The sequence below is a fragment of the Bufo bufo genome, chromosome 1, assembly GCF_905171765.1.
Source record: "Bufo bufo chromosome 1, aBufBuf1.1, whole genome shotgun sequence".
NCBI classification, from domain to species: domain Eukaryota; kingdom Metazoa; phylum Chordata; class Amphibia; order Anura; family Bufonidae; genus Bufo; species Bufo bufo.
This window is the reverse complement of record NC_053389.1, coordinates 352,480,863-352,505,793: the sequence shown is the minus strand read 5'-3', so window position 1 is coordinate 352,505,793 and position 24,931 is coordinate 352,480,863. Positions and strand designations below refer to the sequence as shown.

At 42.6% G+C, this 24,931-nt stretch overlaps 1 protein-coding gene and 1 pseudogene across 1 annotated transcript in view; one reads left to right on the top strand and one right to left on the bottom strand.

Moving 5' to 3' along the window:
* Nucleotides 1-24,931, top strand: part of KCNMB1 (potassium calcium-activated channel subfamily M regulatory beta subunit 1) — a 174,515-nt gene that overhangs the window by 8,043 nt on the left and 141,541 nt on the right. The gene's annotated exons all lie outside the window — the stretch shown is intronic.
* LOC120987376 lies at nt 22,022-22,122 on the bottom strand (annotated as a pseudogene).

The following is a 24,931-nucleotide window of genomic DNA, read 5'->3' as shown; positions in this document are numbered from 1 at the left end:
ATATCCCACTCGGCAATCCCACAATATAATTTCCCAAAGGTTTTTCCTCTACTCAGATAATGTCCAATCTCCCATTAGCAATATGCATCTTTGCTAAGAGGACAACTAGCATTAGGGAGGTGTTTAACACTATATGTTCCCTCAGTATGGGGACTCTTGACTTTATGCCGAGAGGAATATCTTCTTAATACCACAATCAGTAAATACAAATATACGTTACCGGGTCAAGGATGAACAGGGTTTCGGGTGTGATCAGTTCTCAAAACTCTTCCAGTAGACAAAAATGTATCCAAGTTTTTTTTTTTTGTTGAAGTAAGTTGTTAGTTGCAGTTGTTTCAGTTGAAGAGTAGATCCTGTCTAACCTTTTACATGCATACTTTATACTCCATGTTATCTAAGAACTCATCCCCTTCTAGATTAGGGATCTCCAATCAGACAAGGTGGGTGTATTCGTATGCAGATAATAATGATGTCATTTTAACCCCGAAATACTGGTGAAAATGACATACTATTATCCATCCACCTCTAGATGGCACTGTTGTACCACATAACAATTTCAAACATTAATTCTAAATACCTAATATGTTAACATGACCTTTTTAACCTCTCCAATATATCAGTATTAAGGGTTTCTTCCTGACATTTTACTTATCCATAATCTAGACATGTTGGAGTCACCATCTTCTACCGTCTTTTTAAATTCATGATAATGGACAATGGGCCTTTTACTTGGCATCCGGGTTCACATATTTAACTCGTCCACATGGATGAGTAATAATATTCAGCTCTCCTCATAAAACCCAATTAGTAGGAAGATAACTTCAATACTTTCTAAACTTTCTAAGGTTATATCCAGTCAGTGAAATATATATGGCAGTACAGACCAAAAGTTTGGACACACCTTCTCATTCAAAGAGTTTTCTTTATTTTCATGACTATGAAGGCATCAAAACTATGAATTAACACATGTGGAATTATAGAAGATAACTTGTACATACCGGGTTTTTTTGGGGGATCATTAATAAAAACCTATTTAATAAGAAAAATAATTAATTAATACCAAATGCTGTGTGATTTAAAAATCAATGTTATGTGGTAATAAAATGTAATATATAGAGTGTAGGGATATACATAAACATATAACCATACATAACAAAACTATATATAGAGTATGGAAAAGTGTATATACAGTACAGACCAAAAGTTTGGACACACCTTCTCATTCAAAGAGTTTTCTTTATTTTCATGACTATGAAAATTGTAGATTCACACTGAAGGCATCAAAACTATGAATTAACACATGTGGAATTATATACATAACAAACAAGTGTGAAACAACTGAAAATATGTCATATTCTAGGTTCTTCAAAGTAGCCACCTTTTGCTTTGATTACTGCTTTGCACACTCTTGGCATTCTGTTGATGAGCTTCAAAAGGTAGTCACCTGAAATGGTCTTCCAACAGTCTTGAAGGAGTTCCCAGAGATGCTTAGCACTTGTGGGCCCTTTTGCCTTCACTCTGCGGTCCAGCTCACCCAAAACCATCTCAATTGGGTTCAGGTCCGGTGACTGTGGAGGCCAGGTCATCTGGCGCAGCACCCCATCACTCTCCTTCATAGTCAAATAGCCCTTACTTTCAAAGTTTTCCCAATTTTTCGGCTGACTGACCTTCATTTCTTAAAGTAATGATGTCCACTCGTTTTTTGCCATAATACAAATTCTAACAGTCTATTCAGTAGGACTATCAGCTGTGTATCCACCTGACTTCTCCTCAACACAACTGATGGTTCCAACCCCATTTATAAGGCAAAAAACACTTATTAAACCTGACAGGGCACACCTATGAAGTGAAAACCATTTCAGGGGACTACCTTTTGAAGCTCATCAAGAGAATGCCAAGAGTGTGCAAAGCAGTAATCAAAGCAAAAGGTGGCTACTTTGAAGAACCTAGAATATGACATATTTTCAGTTGTTTCACACTTGTTTGTTATGTATATAATTCCACATGTGTTAATTCATAGTTTTAATGCCTTCAGTGTGAATCTACAATTTTCATAGTCATGAAAATAAAGAAAACTCTTTGAATGAGAAGGTGTGTCCAAACCTTTGGTCTGTACTGTATATATCGACACACTGTTACTCATAGATGACACATTATATAACTTATTGGTTAAGATATGTTGCAAATCTAAATATACCATATAGAAATATATAGAATATAATCATGCATACATGACTGGGACATTGCACACCAACTCTTTCCCCTTAAGGCAATTACTTCCTTAATGATTTTGTAATGAAGTAAAGTAATAAATTGCTATTTAAATGGCTTGGTTCTCTCTCACAGACACATGTCTGTAGGACCTATCATAGCATTAACAGATACACTACATCTGCTCACAATAATTTTTAAAAGACAATACATTCTATATCCCTACAAACATTTTACCCAAACGGAACTCAGCATAACCTCATCTCGGCCTGTTTCAACCCTACAGAAATATTTTTGACTTTGGTTCAGTCTGTGATTGCACTTAAAAGCAATGAGCATTGATATTTAGACTATAATATCTTCAAATAAGACTGTACACTTATGAAAATGCATGACAGTGCAGAAGTGATAACACCACTCTGGGGTTCTACACACCCTCCTGCTGTTCCTTGTGGGCATGCATGCCATGCAACTAACCATGCTATCCAGCCTGGTCACTGGCATGTTGCTTCTTCCCTTCCGGCCTTTAAAAGAGCCAGTACGCAAGTACACTAAACATTCCCCAGCTTTAAGGCTCCCTGTAACCAGCAAGGGTATATAGAAGCCTTAGTAAGGCCTCTTTCACACGACCGTTGTGTGCACCCGTGGCCGTTGTGCCGTTTTCCTTTTTTTTTCGCGGACCCCATGACTTTCAATGGGTCCGTGGAAAAAACGGAAAATGCACCGTTTTGCAGCCGCATCCGAGATCCGTGTTTCCTGGCCGTGAAAAAAATATGACCTGTCCTATTTTTTTCACGGCCAACGGTTCACGGACCCATTCAAGTCAATGGGTCCGTGAAAGAACACGGATGCACACAAGATTGGCATCCGTGTCCGTGATCCGTGGGCGTAGGTTATTTTTTTTACAGACGGATCCGAAGATCCGTCTGCATAAAAGCTTTTTCATAGCTGAGTTTTCACTTCGTGAAAACTCAGAACCGACAGTATATTCTAACACAGAAGCGTTCCCATGGTGATGGGGACGCTTCTAGTTAGAATACACTACAAACTGTGTACAAGACTGCCCCCTGCTGCCTGGCAGCACCCGATCTCTTACAGGGGGCCGTGATCAGCACAATTAACCCCTTCAGGGGGAGGGAGGGGGGGGGGCGCACACTGTGCCACCAACGAATAATTACAATAGAGGGAGGGGGGGGCCGCACTGGCCACCAACCTATTATTACAATAGAGGGGGGGGGGTCGCACTGGCCACCAATGATATTCAAACTGGGGAGGGGGGGGTCTGCCCCCTGCTGCCTGGCAGCCCTGATCTCTTACAGGGGGATATGATAGTACAATTAACCCCTTAATTGTGCTGATCACGGCCCCCTGTAAGAGATCGGATACTGCTAGGCAGCAGGGGGCAGTCATGTACACAGTTTGTAGTATATTCTAACTAGAAGCGTCCCCATCACCATGGGAACGCCTCTGTGTTAGAATATACTGTCGGAAATGAGGTTTCACGATCTAACTCATATCCGACAGTATATTCTAACATAGAGGCGTTCCCATGGTGATGGGGACGCTTCAAGTTAAAATATACCATCGGATTGGAGAAAACTCCGATCCGATGGTATAAAAGGGACTCCAGACTTTACATTGAAAGTCAATGGGGACGGATCCGTTTGGAATGGCACCATATTGTGTCAACGTCAAACGGATCCGTCCCCATTGACTTGCATTGTAATTCAGGACGGATCCGTTTGGCTCCGCACGGCCAGGCGGACACCAAAACGACTTTTTTTTTCATGTCCGAGGATCCTCCAAAAATCAAGGAAGACCCACGGACGAAAAAAACGGTCACGGATCACGGAAAAACGGGACCCCGTTTTGCGGACCGTGAAAATATACTGTCGTGTGCAATAAGCCTAATTCAGCGTTTCTCTTGTGACTTCCCTGCACCATCCTGCCTGTATTTCTGCTGTGTATCCATCCTGCCTTGTGTTCTCCTGACTTCCCAGTTCAGCTTTCAGTTCATGTTTAAAGGGATTCTGTCACCAGGTTTCACCCCTGTCAGCTAAACATATGCTGATGTTCAGGGACTCATCATGATTCCTAATGTGCGCTTCTAAATGTGATCTGTAGCCTTATTTTGCTAAAAAAAACTGCTTTTACTAACCTGTCACTCAAAGAAATAAGGTGCCCAAGGGGATGTCAGGGGATGTCAAGGGATGCAAGGTGCCCGCCGCACCCACTGCCGTTCGTGCCCAGCGCCGCCTTTCCAGACTTCTGCGTGCCTCCTAATCCTCTGTGCCGCCTCTCGCTCTCCCTCCCTCCCCCCTCCTCCTGCTGTAACATCTCGCTCTGCGCACAGGGCTCTGAGAGGCTGGCGCCAGAGTGCAGGTCATACAGGGGGTTGAGCGAAGTGCCGGCGCATACGCACTTCGCTGTAAGAAGCCAAATGGAGAAGTCTGCACGGGCGCATCAGGTAGAGCCCTGTGCGCACCGCAAGATCTTACAGCAGGAGGAGGGGGGAGGGAAGGAGAGCGAGAGGCGGCACAGAGGATTAGGAGGCGGCGCAGAAGTCTGGAAAGGCGGCACTGGGCATGAACGGCGGTGGGTGCGGCGGGCACCTTGCATCCCTTGACATCCCCTGACATCCCCTTGGACACCTTATTTCTTTGAGTGACAGGTTAGTAAAAGCAGTTTTTTAGCAAAATAAGGCTACAGATCACATTTAGAAGCCCACATTAGGAATCGTGATGAGGCCCTGAACATCAGCATATGTTTAGCTGACAGGGGTGAAACCTGGTGACAGAATCCCTTTAAGTTATTCTAGTTTGTCTGCCCTGTCTTTGCTACAGTCTTGGTTCCTGTTTGCCTTGTTTCTGTATCCAAAAAATAGTGGTAGGTTGTGGTGGCTCACTAGCAAGTAGTTAAGGTATGGTGCTGCAAGCTCATATAGAGGGAATCACCCCACCCTCTCTTAAAGGCAAATGTAGTAATAGAGTAATGAGCGAGCACTCATACACTTGGCAACCAAATTGACATGTGCAGAAAATATTTATTATATCCCCATAAAATACAAGTAATAAAATTTATAAGAACAATGTAGCAATAATATACAACATTACAGTCACATATATTGTGGTAGATATGATCAACACTATATTCATATGACTCAATAGTGTCGATAAATTCAATAATATATATCACACCAAGAAACTTCAAGTATATGCTGTTATTTGGGAAAGAGGGGGTATTATCTTCTAGCGCTCTATCCCAATTTGGGAAACTGAATGTCACTGAAAATGCTGTAGGTGTATTCACTGGGAGTGCAATATGTTCATAAAGTGTCCACAGGAATCCTGATAATGTGAAAAGTCTCTTATAGCATATCCTTTTATGGTCGATATGAGCTTTGGATTGAAGAAAACTTTAAATCGATATTTGGCTTACCGTCTAGCGTCTGCTTTCTCCCTATTGCTTCAATGGAGCTTTAAATATTTGCCGGCTTATTCAGTCGCTCCATACAGCAAGCTGGTTTAAATTTCGCGGGAGTTCCAAAGATCGCGGGAGTTGCCACTCTGTTCCGCAATTTCCTTTGGTGCAGCTTTCGACGATAAGAATACTTAATCCTTTACTGTAGAGATTTTCTTCTGTATGGCCATACAGTATTATCGGAGGCTTTTCAATGCAGGTACATCACTTGTTTCACCATACGCGTTACGGGTAGATTCACTCTCCCTTCCTCAGTGGTCAAGTGTCTGCCTGCTCTGCCTCCATTTTTATCCATTCCTTTGATTGCTTCCCAAATCTCGGACACCTGTTGTTCATGCTACTCCCAGTTTGCAAGGGAATCCTCCCACATAATCAAGGGATAATTCTATACAGCCTTGATTTAAAAAAAAAAATATATATATATTTTTTTTTTTTTCCCTCTTGCAGTTTCCATGCGTTTTTTATGCGTTTTTTTGGGGACACATGCGTTTTTTGGCCCAGATGTCCCAATTGGTGTGATATATCATTATGTGAAATATAAACTTGATATCTGATTGCCAACACTTATAAAATGACTTTTTATAATAAAATATTATTAAACAAATTTTCAAGATTAAAATATCAATATAAGAATATAAAACAATAAATAATAAATGTGAGGAATCTTGAAAGTTTCATAGGAATCCTAGAGTTTGATACAATTATTCGGATTTGATAGAGAAAGAAGGGTGGGTATCTCGGAGCCAAGGACACGTCGCAGCGCCGATAGACGGCCTAGCATGCGACGTGCCGTCGGCCTCGAGACATCCAACCTACATAAATCCAAAAATTTCCAACTCCGAATTAAGGCCTTTCGGTTGTAGAGATCCAAATTCATAAATGCGTCTGGATTCTATCCTAGACATTTGTCTGATAAAATCACCGCCTCTCCAGTGTTTCTCCACCTTCTCCAGTGCCGTAAACACCAGACTTGATGGATCCTGATTATGCATCTCTTTATAATGTTTAGATAGGGAATGTTTATCGTACCCCTTCCTGATGTTGGCAATATGTTCGGCCACTCTTTTTTTGAATGGCCTCTTGGTACGTCCTATATATTGTCTGTTACAGGGGCACTGGAGAAGGTAGATAACTCCACTGGAGTCACATGTAAGACAATCTTCTATCTCCCAATTATAGTTGTTCTGAGTCGAGGGGACATTAGTCGTCAGGCGGGGTTTTTTATTCATTCTACAACCCATACACCTTCCACATTTATAAAAACCCTTCAAACTCAGCCAAGTTCCTGAAAAACTCAACTTATTCTGTTTCCACGGTTTTACGGTAGGGGCCACCTTGATACCTAGATTGGGTGCCCTAGTGAAAGTAATCGTCGGAACAGTCGGGAGTAAGTGTCCCACAATTTTGTCATTCAACACATGGTGCCAATGGGTTTTAATAATTTTCTGAATCTTCCTATAATTCTCATTAAATGGAAGAACAACTCTCATGGCTTCTTTATTTAGTGTTTTATCTTCCTCATTATCCATCTCATTTTTATCTTTATTGTCCTCCTTATTAAAGAACTCTCTTCTATCTAATTTCCTAATTTGGTTGAGTGACTCCTCCACTAAGTTTTCAGGATATTCCTTCTCAATAAATTGTCTTTTCATCTCAATGGCTTCCATCTCAAAAGTATGTCCCTCTGTGCAGTTCCGCTTAATCCTACGGAACTGACCAGAGGGAACATTTGTCAGCCATTTCGGCAGGTGACAGCTAGAAAAATCGATATAACTATTTCTAGCTGTGGATTTACAAAATGTCTCACATATATATTTATTATCAGATTGTGTGATTAATAAATCCAAGAATTCGGTGCTCTCCTGTATGTTTGAGGTAAAGACCAGATTTAAATTATTAATATTGATTGTTTCTAGGAATTTTTCCAATTCTTCTTTACTCTTTTTCCAGATGAAGATCACATCATCTATATAACGGCGCCACAGGGCCAGATCCGTCCCCAGCCTTGGCTTGATGTGGTTATATTCCCACTCTGCCAAGAATAAATTAGCATAGCTGGGGGCGAATCTGGTCCCCATGGCGGTACCCCGCTTCTGCAGGAAGAATTCCCCCTCAAAAAAGAAGTAGTTGTGGCTCAGGATATACTCTATTCCTTTCGTTATAAACTCTTTTTTTATTGCTCCATACGAGCCATCTCTTATTAATTGCATTTTTACAGCATCAATTCCTTGCTGATGTTCAATCACAGTATAAAGTGACTGAACATCAAGTGTACCCATAATCCATCCAGTCTGGACATCTAAGTTTTCCAGAATCTGTATGATTTGGGTCGTATCTTTAATATAGGAATTGGTTTTCTTGACTATTGGCTGTAACTGTACGTCTATATATTTTGACAGGTTGGATGTGATAGATCCAATCTCTGAGACGATAGGGCGTCCTGGGGGATCATTCGGATTTTTGTGCACTTTGGGCAGACAGTAGAAGCATGGTAGCCTCCTCTGTGTGCCCAAAATGAAATCCAGTTCCTGCTGTGATATCGTACCATTATCCAATCCGTCCATACTGTATCTCCTGAGCTCCAACTCAAATCTCTCAAGGGGGTCTCCCCCCAATTTTTGATAGGTCTCCCCATCTGAGAGTTGTCGGAGACATTCCCTATTATAATTAATTGTGTCCATCACCACTACCGCACCTCCCTTATCCGCGGGGCGTATAGTGATGGAGTGGTTTTTTTGTAGTAGTTTCAATGCCTCAAACTCTCCTCTGGTAAGATTGTTTGTGGCTCTTGGTCTAGCTTTTAGTTTGCAAATATCTTCCTCTACACACTTCTGAAAGGCTCCTATTTCTTTGCTGATTTCACTCCTTGGGAACATATTTGATTTATTTTTTAGGAGGTTTTTGTTAGGGTTTTTTGTCTTTTTTACGTTTTTTTCAACTATCACTTTCTCATTCCTCACAATTGGATTTTTGATAAAATATTTTTTGAGGCAGATATTCCTTATTAGTTTTTGTACTCCTATATACGTAGAGAATTTATCCATCTTATTGGTGGGGGCAAACTTCAGACCTTTCTCTAACAGATTATTTTGGGTTTTAGTCAGGGTGGTTGAACTTAAGTTAATTATTGCGCTGAGATCCGTTGCTAGTGATGTCTTTTGTGATATGTGTCTCTTCCTCTTACTTCGTCTTGTCTTTCTGACCCTCCTCTGTGTCTTCAGTGTTGGTATCTTACTTGTTCTATGTGGTTCATCTTTTGGGGTGCATGGTGATCCTGTCTCTGTGATATGTGATGTTGTCCCTTCCCTGTGTTCTGGTATTGATAAGTGCTCTTGGGTCTTAAATTGTAGTGATGTGTCGGTGATTCTAAACTGTGATTGGGAGGTGTCCTTTCTCTGTGCCGTATTCGTGCTCTGCGATGTGCTGGGGTATGATCTAAAAAATGCAGATCAGACAGCTCCTCATATCTGTTTGTTACAGAGATTGAGTAGCTGTCTGATAAGCCCTGCCGATCCCTATCCCCTTCCCTTTTCTTCCCTTTTGGGATCTCATTCTGTGATAAGGGAATTTGTTCCCCAGATCTTTCACCCTGATGATTTCTCTGTGTATTCTGGTGTTTTTTAGTTTTTTTATTAATGATCTCACTCTCAATTTTATCTAATCCACTACAGAGTCTTTGTTGCCACATTTCAAATTCACTATTTCTAGAGAATTTTTCAAGGTGGTCTTTTAATTTTCCAATTTTTTGATTCAGCACTTCCAATAGTGCTGTTCTCCTTTTTATTATGAGTTGCATGAGTGAAATGGAACAGGAGAATTGTAATCTGTTCCATTCCACCTCAAACTCCTCATCCAGGAGATCTTGTGCTGGGGTTTTATTCAAAAATAACCCCTTAGGAATTTTACCATGCTCTATATACTGCTGTAGGGACCTTATCTCCCAATACTGTCTGAGTTGTTTCTGTAGCAGTCCCTCTAATTCTCTAAAGACATCTGCCATAGCTTTATCGCTACTAAAAACATCATCCTGCATATCATCAAATTTAAAATTTTCTGCTTTCGCCTTTTTGCTTTCAATGTGGTGCCAAATGTCCATAATCTACTGTAAAGGAGCTCACACACAGGGGTGAATAGTGCGTACAAAAAATAGTGGTAGGTTGTGGTGGCTCACTAGCAAGTAGTTAAGGTATGGTGCTGCAAGCTCATATAGAGGGAATCACCCCACCCTCTCTTAAAGGCAAATGTAGTAATAGAGTAATGAGCGAGCACTCATACACTTGGCAACCAAATTGACATGTGCAGAAAATATTTATTATATCCCCATAAAATACAAGTAATAAAATTTATGGGGATATAATAAATATTTTCTGCACATGTCAATTTGGTTGCCAAGTGTATGAGTGCTCGCTCATTACTCTATTACTACATTTGCCTTTAAGAGAGGGTGGGGTGATTCCCTCTATATGAGCTTGCAGCACCATACCTTAACTACTTGCTAGTGAGCCACCACAACCTACCACTATTTTTTGTACGCACTATTCACCCCTGTGTGTGAGCTCCTTTACAGTAGATTATGGACATTTGGCACCACATTGAAAGCAAAAAGGCGAAAGCAGAAAATTTTAAATTTGATGATATGCAGGATGATGTTTTTAGTAGCGATAAAGCTATGGCAGATGTCTTTAGAGAATTAGAGGGACTGCTACAGAAACAACTCAGACAGTATTGGGAGATAAGGTCCCTACAGCAGTATATAGAGCATGGTAAAATTCCTAAGGGGTTATTTTTGAATAAAACCCCAGCACAAGATCTCCTGGATGAGGAGTTTGAGGTGGAATGGAACAGATTACAATTCTCCTGTTCCATTTCACTCATGCAACTCATAATAAAAAGGAGAACAGCACTATTGGAAGTGCTGAATCAAAAAATTGGAAAATTAAAAGACCACCTTGAAAAATTCTCTAGAAATAGTGAATTTGAAATGTGGCAACAAAGACTCTGTAGTGGATTAGATAAAATTGAGAGTGAGATCATTAATAAAAAAACTAAAAAACACCAGAATACACAGAGAAATCATCAGGGTGAAAGATCTGGGGAACAAATTCCCTTATCACAGAATGAGATCCCAAAAGGGAAGAAAAGGGAAGGGGATAGGGATCGGCAGGGCTTATCAGACAGCTACTCAATCTCTGTAACAAACAGATATGAGGAGCTGTCTGATCTGCATTTTTTAGATCATACCCCAGCACATCGCAGAGCACGAATACGGCACAGAGAAAGGACACCTCCAAATCACAGTTTAGAATCACCGACACATCACTACAATTTAAGACCCAAGAGCACTTATCAATACCAGAACACAGGGAAGGGACAACATCACATATCACAGAGACAGGATCACCATGCACCCCAAAAGATGAACCACATAGAACAAGTAAGATACCAACACTGAAGACACAGAGGAGGGTCAGAAAGACAAGACGAAGTAAGAGGAAGAGACACATATCACAAAAGACATCACTAGCAACGGATCTCAGCGCAATAATTAACTTAAGTTCAACCACCCTGACTAAAACCCAAAATAATCTGTTAGAGAAAGGTCTGAAGTTTGCCCCCACCAATAAGATGGATAAATTCTCTACGTATATAGGAGTACAAAAACTAATAAGGAATATCTGCCTCAAAAAATATTTTATCAAAAATCCAATTGTGAGGAATGAGAAAGTGATAGTTGAAAAAAACGTAAAAAAGACAAAAAACCCTAACAAAAACCTCCTAAAAAATAAATCAAATATGTTCCCAAGGAGTGAAATCAGCAAAGAAATAGGAGCCTTTCAGAAGTGTGTAGAGGAAGATATTTGCAAACTAAAAGCTAGACCAAGAGCCACAAACAATCTTACCAGAGGAGAGTTTGAGGCATTGAAACTACTACAAAAAAAACACTCCATCACTATACGCCCTGCGGATAAGGGAGGTGCGGTAGTGGTGATGGACACAATTAATTATAATAGGGAATGTCTCCGACAACTCTCAGATGGGGAGACCTATCAAAAATTGGGGGGAGACCCCCTTGAGAGATTTGAGTTGGAGCTCAGGAGATACAGTATGGACGGATTGGATAATGGTACGATATCACAGCAGGAACTGGATTTCATTTTGGGCACACAGAGGAGGCTACCATGCTTCTACTGTCTGCCCAAAGTGCACAAAAATCCGAATGATCCCCCAGGACGCCCTATCGTCTCAGGGATTGGATCTATCACATCCAACCTGTCCAAATATATAGACGTACAGTTACAGCCAATAGTCAAGAAAACCAATTCCTATATTAAAGATACGACCCAAATCATACAGATTCTGGAAAACTTAGATGTCCAGACTGGATGGATTATGGGTACACTTGATGTTCAGTCACTTTATACTGTGATTGAACATCAGCAAGGAATTGATGCTGTAAAAATGCAATTAATAAGAGATGGCTCGTATGGAGCAATAAAAAAAGAGTTTATAACGAAAGGAATAGAGTATATCCTGAGCCACAACTACTTCTTTTTTGAGGGGGAATTCTTCCTGCAGAAGCGGGGTACCGCCATGGGGACCAGATTCGCCCCCAGCTATGCTAATTTATTCTTGGCCGAGTGGGAATATAACCACATCAAGCCAAGGCTGGGGACGGATCTGGCCCTGTGGCGCCGTTATATAGATGATGTGATCTTCATCTGGAAAAAGAGTAAAGAAGAATTGGAAAAATTCCTAGAAACAATCAATATTAATAATTTAAATCTGGTCTTTACCTCAAACATACAGGAGAGCACCGAATTCTTGGATTTATTAATCACACAATCTGATAATAAATATATATGTGAGACATTTTGTAAATCCACAGCTAGAAATAGTTATATCGATTTTTCTAGCTGTCACCTGCCGAAATGGCTGACAAATGTTCCCTCTGGTCAGTTCCGTAGGATTAAGCGGAACTGCACAGAGGGACATACTTTTGAGATGGAAGCCATTGAGATGAAAAGACAATTTATTGAGAAGGAATATCCTGAAAACTTAGTGGAGGAGTCACTCAACCAAATTAGGAAATTAGATAGAAGAGAGTTCTTTAATAAGGAGGACAATAAAGATAAAAATGAGATGGATAATGAGGAAGATAAAACACTAAATAAAGAAGCCATGAGAGTTGTTCTTCCATTTAATGAGAATTATAGGAAGATTCAGAAAATTATTAAAACCCATTGGCACCATGTGTTGAATGACAAAATTGTGGGACACTTACTCCCGACTGTTCCGACGATTACTTTCACTAGGGCACCCAATCTAGGTATCAAGGTGGCCCCTACCGTAAAACCGTGGAAACAGAATAAGTTGAGTTTTTCAGGAACTTGGCTGAGTTTGAAGGGTTTTTATAAATGTGGAAGGTGTATGGGTTGTAGAATGAATAAAAAACCCCGCCTGACGACTAATGTCCCCTCGACTCAGAACAACTATAATTGGGAGATAGAAGATTGTCTTACATGTGACTCCAGTGGAGTTATCTACCTTCTCCAGTGCCCCTGTAACAGACAATATATAGGACGTACCAAGAGGCCATTCAAAAAAAGAGTGGCCGAACATATTGCCAACATCAGGAAGGGGTATGATAAACATTCCCTATCTAAACATTATAAAGAGATGCATCAAGTCTGGTGTTTACGGCACTGGAGAAGGTGGAGAAACACTGGAGAGGCGGTGATTTTATCAGACAAATGTCTAGGATAGAATCCAGACGCATTTATGAATTTGGATCTCTACAACCGAAAGACCTTAATTCGGAGTTGGAATTTTTTGGATTTATGTAGGTTGGATGTCTCGAGGCCGACGGCACGTCGCATGCTAGGCCGTCTATCGGCGCTGCGACGTGTCCTTGGCTCCGAGATACCCACCCTTCTTTCTCTATCAAATCCGAATAATTGTATCAAACTCTAGGATTCCTATGAAACTTTCAAGATTCCTCACATTTATTATTTATTGTTTTATATTCTTATATTGATATTTTAATCTTGAAAATTTGTTTAATAATATTTTATTATAAAAAGTCATTTTATAAGTGTTGGCAATCAGATATCAAGTTTATATTTCACATAATGATATATCACACCAATTGGGACATCTGGGCCAAAAAACGCATGTGTCCCCAAAAAAACGCATAAAAAACGCATGGAAACTGCAAGAGGAAAAAAAAAAAAAGAATTTTTTTTTTTTTTTAAATCAAGGCTGTATAGAATTATCCCTTGATTATGTGTGAGGATTCCCTTGCAAACTGGGAGTAGCATGAACAACAGGTGTCCGAGATTTGGGAAGCAATCAAAGGAATGGATAAAAATGGAGGCAGAGCAGGCAGACACTTGACCACTGAGGAAGGGAGAGTGAATCTACCCGTAACGCGTATGGTGAAACAAGTGATGTACCTGCATTGAAAAGCCTCCGATAATACTGTATGGCCATACAGAAGAAAATCTCTACAGTAAAGGATTAACTATTCTTATCGTCGAAAGCTGCACCAAAGGAAATTGCGGAACAGAGTGGCAACTCCCGCGAAATTTAAACCAGCTTGCTGTATGGAGCGACTGAATAAGCCGGCAAATATTTAAAGCAATAGGGAGAAAGCAGACACTAGACGGTAAGCCAAATATCGATTTAAAGTTTTCTTCAATCCAAAGCTCATATCGACCATAAAAGGATATGCTATAAGAGACTTTTCACATTATCAGGATTCCTGTGGACACTTTATGAACATATTGCACTCCCAGTGAATACACCTACAGCATTTTCAGTGACATTCAGTTTCCCAAATTGGGATAGAGCGCTAGAAGATAATACCCCCTCTTTCCCAAATAACAGCATATACTTGAAGTTTCTTGGTGTGATATATATTATTGAATTTATCGACACTATTGAGTCATATGAATATAGTGTTGATCATATCTACCACAATATATGTGACTGTAATGTTGTATATTATTGCTACATTGTTCTTATAAATTTTATTACTTGTATTTTATGGGGATATAATAAATATTTTCTGCACATGTCAATTTGGTTGCCAAGTGTATGAGTGCTCGCTCATTACTCTATTACTACATTTGTTTCTGTATCCACCACTACCCACCTGCAAGCTCTCCTAGTGTCTTCACGGTCTGGTAGCTTACCTGCAGGATTTGGTCCAAAGCTAAACCAGTTACTTGGCGATATGGGTTCACACTCACTGGTCCGTAACAAGTAGTGAGAAGTGTCCTGTTTGTTAATCCTACACCTCAAGGGCTGAATTATCTATCCAATATACTGTAAGTAACAGGGACATTGCAGTAAATACACAACATGACCTGAACCACAATTGAGGAATTTCTTAAAGGGATGGACCGCTTTTTAATTATTGTTGACCAATGTGGATGTATAATGATTATGTGGCATTTATTAATATAGCATATGAAATTCTGCACCATTTTCTATATATCATAAGATATCCCCCCTTGTTTACTAAGTCTTTTGTGGTGTCCTTATAGAGGTCCTGTCCATAAAATTGCTGCTGATGAAGGGTAATGTGACCAGGCAAATCATCTACATATGATGTCTCCTCCATTCAAATGCTCTTCACCTGCCATCTGCACTTGTACTGTTGGGAGATTAGTATAGGTGCAGTGTGTTTAATAAAGGAGACATCACATGGAAGTGATTGGCCTAGTTCCATGGCACTCCATCAGTGACCATCTTATAAACTGGATCTCTATGTGGACAGCACAGAAGATTTTCCTAACAAGGTGCATGGCTTATCACATATAGCAAACAGCAAAGGGTATCTACAAAGGCTATATTAGTAAGTGCCATGTAGTCATCTTACATACACACTAGTCACAAGAAGCCAGAAAGTGGCCAGTATATCCAGGCATGCAGCCAATTTCCATGAGGGAAGCTTTGGTGGTTTCAAAAATGTATCAATCGAACAAGTAGCCGAACATCACCATAATGGTATACAATCCCTAAAAAGATATGAGATGTTCTGGATATATAAATTAAATCCACATGGTCTCAATGAGACTTTTGAAAGTAACCTCAGGTAAACAGAGAGGGTAAATGCAGATAGGACAAGTACTACTTACCTTCATAGGTTTAGTTCCACCTCCATAGTTCACAATTATAGTCAAAAACGGCTAGATTCAACTTTTTTTTTGAATATTATGTGCATATGATTTTTAGCATATATTTTCTTGTGTAATTTTATGTCATTTTATCTTAATCATATTTATTTATTTACAGTTAAGGATATTTATTATTTTTATATATATTTATTCATAGATAAGGATATTTATTGTGTTGATTCTAAAACCACCTATATTTGTTTGCATTCTCACATGTGCGGTACGCAGCCCTGCAGGGTATAGCGATGTGAGGTCACGGTTACTTAGGCAAACGAGGGTTGCTATGGGTTACTCACAGTTTGTAGGATGACCCTGGGCAGCGTACAGCAGTGATGGAGAGGCTGGCACAGAAGTCCTCTGGGGCACTCTCTGTATATGGGGACCAGGCCTGATGGTGGGTGAGGTGCCCTGGATGTTGCAGATGTTTAATGTGCCTAGGGCAAGGTCCCTTTAAGGTTCGTGCCTGTACCGGTGGCACACCGATTGGTAGTAGTAATAAGTGAGGAACACGTTGTTGGGGTGAACCAAACTTTCTTTACTGGAAACAGTTCAACTTTATACAATTTGAATTCAGTTCCACTTTGCAGCAGTAATCAATAGCAGGCTTTACATCAATGGCAGGTAATGTTCTTTGCAAGATACTCAGAGGGTAAAATCAACACTCACAGACCAGGCTGCACTATTCTTCAGATATCCTGGCTGTCTGTATCCCAAGGCCCATATGCCCTAATGCTGGCTTTTATCCTTGGTAGCAATCCTCCTCAGGTATATATCCCTTGCTTTAGTTCAATGATCCTTCTGCCCTTCAGCTTACTTTACTAGCTGGAACACTGGCTCTGCTCTGCTCTGGTTAGGGAACTGCAGGTTTCTCCCAGGAGGCAAACTCTTCTCTCGGGGTGAATCTTCTGAGCTAACAGAGGCTCAGGAACTTCAGGCAGGCTATAATCCTTCACTAGCCTCCTGGTGGCAACTAGAAGCCTGGGCTGTCTAGCTGCATGTCAGGAGGAGGCCCTCAGCTTGTCTCTGGCTGGTGCCCTCTCACTTCTGTCTCTCCACAGACTCCTGACTACAGACTGACTCCTCCATGTCTGGGTCTAAATATATATACTAGGTGTTCCCTAGCTCCCTCTAGTGCCTAGGATGCTGAACTACACCCTAATAGGCCTGCTGCACATATCACAGGAAAAATACACATAAATACATATTAAAATGCATTAAAATGTACTGTGAAATATACTGCCACTGTCCCACAGGAGGTGGAGAACAACGTGGCCCAATTGACCCTTGTGTAGTGCCCACATTTACCTAGTGGGACACTACATACCCCGTTGCTGTGACGTTGCCCGTCCTCGGCGCAACATAAAGGGGCCCTGCCCAGCTGGAAACTGCACCTGAAAGACAAAAATAATGCAAAGCAGAAACACACATCTACATTTGCAAATACATATATATATATATATATATATATATATATATCAGGCAGCTCCGCTGGCTAAGGAACAAGTCCGGTGAAAAGGGGCGTCGTTCTCTTCTCTCAGGATAATATAAGGGAACAGGGGGCGCTGACCTGGTGCAGCGTATCAAGGATACCAGGATAGTCCATACTAAGGTTGAAGTACAATTGTCCATAATAAAACAGCATCTCAGAGGCCCACATAAATTAGAGTCATCTCTGGGCACATTTCCTTAAAGTTATGAGTTGCATATAAAAGTCACAGCACACAAAAGTCCACATTATTAAAAATGGCATATAAAATAGTGCTGTATTGTCCCTTAATCAACCTGAAAAGGGGGTTAAAAGGGTAAAGTGCAAATAAAATAACAGGCACAACTTGGCTTTAAGTTCTTTGAAGCAGGCAGGGGGTCCTGTAAACTGGATGGCCTTGTAGCCATTGGTAATTTCAGTGGCCTACCACCACCACTGAGCCGTGGGTGAACTGGCAGCAGCTCATAAGGCCAAAACAAAGGACTCCTGGAAGGGTTAAATCCTCTTTAATAGGGTCCCTTGGTAAAAGCAATCAGCATAATGGCCTGGCAGGCCTACTCATAGGTGTGTATCAGTTCCACTTTGAACATCAGTGGCACATCCTGGTTCTGCTTGCAAACTGGGCCAGACACGAGGGTCCATATAAGGATGGGTCCACAAAATAGTATTGGGCGGCAGCTGAAGCATGAATGGTCACCTTACTGGTATAGGCCCCATAGGCCTAGGGGTAATTATGGTTGGTGGCTGCATGGGCCTAGGCATGGTTACAGTTGGAGGCCCCGCTGGTCTAGGTACAACCGCAGCAGGAGGCTCCGTGGGTTCAGGTGTCACCGATTGCACGCGATGGTGTCTGGCATAGGTAAGTCTCCTTGGCGCCGCAACAGCAGCGGCGGTCACAATGGATAACCGGCTGGTAGGGATAGGCACCCTTACCTTTGGCTCAGAGACGTCTGTGTCCTTAGTTGCACTTTTTCTTTCAAGTGGCGGAGACGGTATCCTGGAGGTGGCAAGCTGGCGCAGGCCTCTCAGTTGGAGCTCAAGTCGCACGATCTGGTCCTCCAGTTTCTCGGACGCTGCGTCGCTGCAGGAATCCTCCGTCGTCACTGCAGGATCAGGTAAGGTCTCCTGACTGTCGGGCACAGCCGCCGCAGATTCCAGCGCCGCGTCTGCCCTCTTTCCCTTACGAATATTGTCCAGTGCAGCATGAAATCGCTCCAGATTTTCTAGTTCCTTTATAGTCTTCTCCCGGCGGGGGCAGTTCTGGTGAGGGATACGTTCTCACCCATTTCTCTACGACAGTAGGCTGCCAGAACACGTTTGGGCCAATGAAAGAGCCCCGCTCTTGAAACGTATTGTGCGCAGCTTCTGCTGGGCGCTCCGGTTCACGTTCCGGACTGGAAAATTCCTCGGACTCCTCCCAATCTTCGGATTTCTGTCTGGGACGGGTCATGGCAGTAGCGTAGGGGCCTCGCAGGCCCTCGGCAGGGGTGAACTCTACCTCCTCTCCCTCGTGGAGGTTATGCAAATGTTCAGGGAGGTAACTCCGTTTGACGGATCGTTGGTTCACATATAAATCCCTGCCGGTCGTATAGTCTTTAATAAAACCGAAGCCTCGGTTCTTGTCAAAGGCCACCACCACCCCATTCTCATTTCCAGGCGGGGTTGGGTGTCGGTGTGGCGCTCATAGACATTCTTTGCCAATTCCTCAAAATATATCTTGGTGCGTGTGGTCTTCTTGATAGCGGCCTCCCGTACCTCTGCTATCAGTGCCGACCATTGCATAGAGGGCCTGGCAAAATCCTTCCACGAGCCGAAGTAAGGCTCAGGCTGTGCTCCTGGTGGCAGGCAGGTGGGTCTCTCCGGTCCTGGAGAGTAGGCCGGTGGAGCGTCCTCTTGCTCCATATTAGCAGAATCCATTTTTAATCCAACAGGTGCGGCCATAAAATTATAGCAGTCCTCACTCTCCAACATGCTCGATCCTTCTCTGGAGAGCGACAGGGCGGCACCTATAATTGTAGACAAAACCTCCCATTGCTCCGGGAGGCTGCCCCCCAGGTACTCCAGCATAGGGGAGGCGGAGTCCATTTTAGCAGACATGTAAATTTGCAGACAGGGCGGTGGCGCAGACATACAGTCTTTCCCGCACTTTTTTTTTTTGCAGAAGGCGCCAATTTTCCCGCCAACAATGTACAAAAATGACACAGCAATAAATTCAGTCAGTCTAGGCGGCCATCTTTAAGCAAATCGCTGTCCATTCACTGACAGCAAGCGGTGACTTTAAAACAGCAAAACAGTCCACAAAATACAGCTTCACACCGCAAATTTTACAGTTCTTTGGCCCATAAATTTTTCCAATAAACAAGTAGGGCTCAGTCACTTTATGGGCAAATAATGGCACACAGTTTTATATTCCACAATGGCGCAGGAATAATCCGTACATCCTGTTCGTGACGCCAAAATATGCAGTACGCAGCCCTGCAGGGTATAGCGATGTGAGGTCACGGTTACTTAGGCAAACGAGGGTCGCTATGGGTTACTCACAGTTTGTTGGATGACCCTGGGCAGCGTACAGCAGTGATGGAGAGGCTGGCACAGAAGTCCTCTGGGGCACTCTCTGTATATGGGGACCAGGCCTGATGGTGGGTGAGGTGCCCTGGATGTTGCAGATGTTTAATGTGCCTAGGGCAAGGTCCCTTTAAGGTTCGTGCCTGTACCGGTGGCACACCGATTGGTAGTAGTAATAAGTGAGGAACACGTTGTTGGGGTGAACCAAACTTTCTTTACTGGAAACAGTTCAACTTTATACAATTTGAATTCAGTTCCACTTTGCAGCAGTAATCAATAGCAGGCTTTACATCAATGGCAGGTAATGTTCTTTGCAAGATACTCAGAGGGTAAAATCAACACTCACAGACCAGGCTGCACTATTCTTCAGATATCCTGGCTGTCTGTATCCCAAGGCCCATATGCCCTAATGCTGGCTTTTATCCTTGGTAGCAATCCTCCTCAGGTATATATCCCTTGCTTTAGTTTAATGATCCTTCTGCCCTTCAGCTTACTTGACTAGCTGGAACACTGGCTCTGCTCTGCTCTGGTTAGGGAACTGCAGGTTTCTCCCAGGAGGCAAATTCTTCTCTTGGGGTGAATCTTCTGAGCTAACAGAGGCTCAGGAACTTCAGGCAGGCTATAATTCTTCACTAGCCTCCTGGTTGGTGTTGATCACGAATATTCGAATTTCGAATTTTTATCGCAAATATAGGTACTTCGAAAATTCGCGAATATTTAGAATATAGTAATATATTAGTAATTTCGAATATTCAAATTTTTTTTTCCCTTTTTTTTATTATTTTTATTTTTTTTTTTTTTTATTTTTAATCAGTACACATGATCCCTCCCTGCTTCTAGCTTGTGGGCCAATAAGAAGGCTGCAATATACTTGACTTTAGGAGTAGTAGTGTGTGCGAATTTTGCCCTATATTCGTTTTTTTTCGAATATTCGCTATATTGCTATATATTCTTGTTTTAGAATATTACGAATATTCGAAAAAACAAAGTTATAGCAATATAGCAAATATTCGAAAAAAATTGAATATATAGCAATTTAGCTAATATAGTGCTATAATCTTCTTTGTCTAATAGTTGTAAGTTGAAAAATTCGCAAAAAAATTTGAATCCGAAAATTCGAATTACGAAAATTCGAATTACGAAAATTCGCATATTACACAATCATTACCTTGCCGATTTATTCCGAGTAAAAAAAAATCGCGAATTTTCGAATTTTTTAAATTTTTGACGAATTTTCTACAAAATATAAGCGAAATATCGCGAATTCGAATATGACCCCTGCCGCTCATCACTACTCCTGGTGGCAACTAGAAGCCTGGGCTGTCTAGCTGCATGTCAGGAGGAGGCCCTCAGCTTGTCTCTGGCTGGTGCCCTCTCACTTCTGTCTCTCCACAGACTCCTGACTACAGACTGACTCCTCCCTGTCTGGGTCTAAATATATATACTAGGTGTTCCCTAGCTCCCTCTAGTGCCTAGGATGCTGAACTACACCCTAATAGGCCTGCTGCACATATTACAGGAAAAATACACATAAATACATAAAATGCATTAAAATGTACTGTGAAATATACTGCCACCGTCCCACAGGAGGTGGAAAACAACGTGGCCTAATTGACCCTTGTGTAGTGCCCACATTTACCTAGTGGGACACTACACATTCATTTTGTCTATGACTGATCCAGATATTTATTTATTTATTTATTTTATCTATATAGTACTGATCATTCAATAGCTTAGTCATCCTTTAAGCAACAGTCAACTTTATTAGGGAGAGAGTAATTTACACCTCTCCCCTCTTCATCTGCCAACCCCTTTTGACAGCCCATATTTTGCAGTGCTTTGAGACTGGTAGGTAGCAGATTGTTATCCTCATAGGGGGGTGAGGAACATAATGGCCACACACTCCCAGACCTCATGGGGTTGCCCATAAGGTCGCCGCAACCCTGAAAACTCTAGTGAAAGACAACGTGTAAAGTGAACACACACTTCTGCACCTCAGGCTTTCAAACACGCCTCAGCCCCTGGCTTCGATCTGGCAGTCCCTTGGTCACCTACCATATTGCACTAATGGCCAAAGGCGTACACCCTAGGGATGCTGTGTGGTTTTCTGTTCTATATCTTGGTGGCCTGGACTATACCACCAGGACCTGCTAAGAACAGATACTACAACTGATCTTAGCCAAAAGGCTGAGAAGTGACTGATCCAGAGATTATGCTGTCCAAACTTGGGTATTTTTTTTTTATCTGTATAGTACTGATCATTCAATAGCTTAGTCATCCTTTAAGCAACAGTCAACTTTATTAGGGAGAGAGTAATTTACACCTCTCCCCTCTTCATCTGCCAACCCCTTTTGACAGCCCATATTTTGCAGTGCTTTGAGACTGGTAGGTAGCAGATTGTTCTTCCTCTTGAGCAGCTAGCTGAGTGGTACAGTCCTGTGACCGCCGTCAAGGTATTTACAAACACATTTTACTGTGTTGTCCTGGTGACTAGAGATGTCCCGAATAGGATTGTTTGGTAGAGCAGACACTAGCGGATCGCTAGTGTCTGAAAGCTAATTATGTGAAAACGAAGTGGTAGAAACCCTTTAAAAAAATGTAAAAAAAATTTTTGGGACTGTAATATAATAATATCAGTCAGTTTCCTTCACACGTGTGCGTTTCAGGGCCTGCCAGGGCACAGTGTCACACCAGTGCAACTCATATCTGGTGTAACAGTGGTGTACATTTAAAAAAAATATATACAATTTTGACTGTGAAATAATAGCAGTCAGTTTCCTTCACACGTGTGCGTTTCAGGGCCTGCCAGGGCACAGTGTCACACGAGTGCAACTCATATCTGGTGTAACAGTAGTGTACATTTAAAAAAAATATACAATTTTGACTGTGATAGATTGAATAGCAGTTAGTTGTCTGCAAGCGTGTGTCAGGCCTACAGCGTCTACTCTGCTAACTTCTGCCAGTGCACAGTGCCACTCATATCTGGTGTCACAGTAGCTTGCACGCATAGTACAACTTAACTAATCTAAAAAAAAATGACAGGCAGAGACAGGCCACCCTGCAGGGGCCGTCGTGGTCGTGGTGCTGTGATTCCCTTTGGCCCTAGAATAATGCCCAGTGTTCAGAGGCCACGTACCCTGAACTCGAAAAGTTCTGAGGACATAGTTGACTAGCTAACACAGGACACCCAATCTTCTACAGCTTCCGCTCGGAACCTTGACGCACCATCCTCCTCCAGCTCAGCTTCGGGCACCTCTCAAGTTACCACTCCCCCGCCTGCCGCCACCAACACTAGCACCACAGCCGCCTCACTTGATCTGTCAGAGGAGTCATTTACACATCAGTTGGAAGAAATGAGTGATGCGCAACCATTATTGCCAGAGGATGTAGATAACAGGGATATGTCTCAGTCAGGCAGCATTACACACATGGACGTACGGTGTAATGATGATGATGATGTTGTACCCGCTGCTGCTTTGTTTGCTGAGTTGTCAGATACAAGTGAAGCGGTTGATGATGACAATGTGTCCGTGGATGTCACGTGGGTGCCCGCTAGAAGAGAAGAAGAACAGGGGGAAAGTTCAGATGGGGAGACAGAGAGGAGGAGGAGACGAGTTGGAAGCAGGGGGAGGTCGTGGCAAAGAGCTAGTGGCACAGTCAGACAGCATGCATCGGCACCCAGGGTCAGCCAGACAGCACGCCAATCAGCGCATGCTGTTGCCACCACCAGAATGCCGTCATTGCAGAGCTCAGCAGTGTGGCATTTTTTTTGTGTGTCTGCCTCTGACAACAGCGATGCCATTTGCAACCTGTGCCAAAAGAAACTGAGTCGTGGGAAGTCCAACACCCACCTAGGTACGAAGGCACATGATCGCACATCACAAACGCCTATGGGATCAACACATGAGTACAAGCAGCACACAAACTCAAAGCCGCCATCCTCCTCCTGGTCCAGCATCTTCAACCACGTCAACCACTGCTGTCCTCCTTTCCGTCTCTCGCCTTGAGCAGTTCCTGCCCATCTGCCCACAGTCAGGTGTCTGTCAAGGACATGTTTGAGCGTAAGAAGCCAATGTCACAAAGTCACCCCCTTGCCCGGCGTCTGACAGCTGGCTTGTCTGAACTCTTAGCCCGCCAGCTTTTACCATACAAGCTGGTGGAGTCTGAGGCATTCCAAAAATTTTTAGCTATTGGGACACCGCAGTGGAAAGTACCCGGCCGAAATTTCTTTGCACAAAAGGCAATCCCCAACCTGTACTCGATTGTGCAAAAGGAAGTAATGGCATGTCTGGCACACAGTGTTCGGGCAAGGGTCCATCTGACCACTGATACCTGGTCTGCAAAGCACGGTCAGGGCAGGTATATCACCTACACTGCGCATTGGGTAAACCTGCTGATGGCTGACAAGCATGGAATGAGTGGCTCTGCAGAGGAGTTGGTGACACCGCCAAGACTTGCAGGCAGGCCTGCTGCCACCTCCTCTACTCCTCCTACTCCATCCTCTTCCATAACCTCCTCGTCTGAGTCCTCTTCTGCTGCGTTATGCTCCACATCAACGACACCCCCCCAGCTCCCCAGGGGCTATTCCACATCCCGGATACGGCAGTGTCACGCCGTCTTGGGGTTGACTTGCCTGAAAGCAGAGAGTCACACCGGACCAGCACTCCTGTCCACCCTGAACGCACAGGTGGATCAGTGGCTAACTCCGCACCAACTGGAGATCGGCAAAGTGGTGTGTGACAACGGAAACAATTTGTTGGCGGCATTGAATTTGGGCAAGTTGACACATGTGCCATGCATGGCACATGTGTGTAATCTGATCGTACAACGCTTTGTGCATAAGTACCCAGGCTTACAGGACGTTCTCAAGCAGGCCAGGAAGGTGTGTGGCCATTTCAGGCGTTCCTACACGGCCATGGCGCACTTTTCAAATATTCAGCGGCGAAACAACATGCCAGTGAGGCGCTTGATTTGCGACAGCCCGACACGTTGGAATTCAACACTCCTA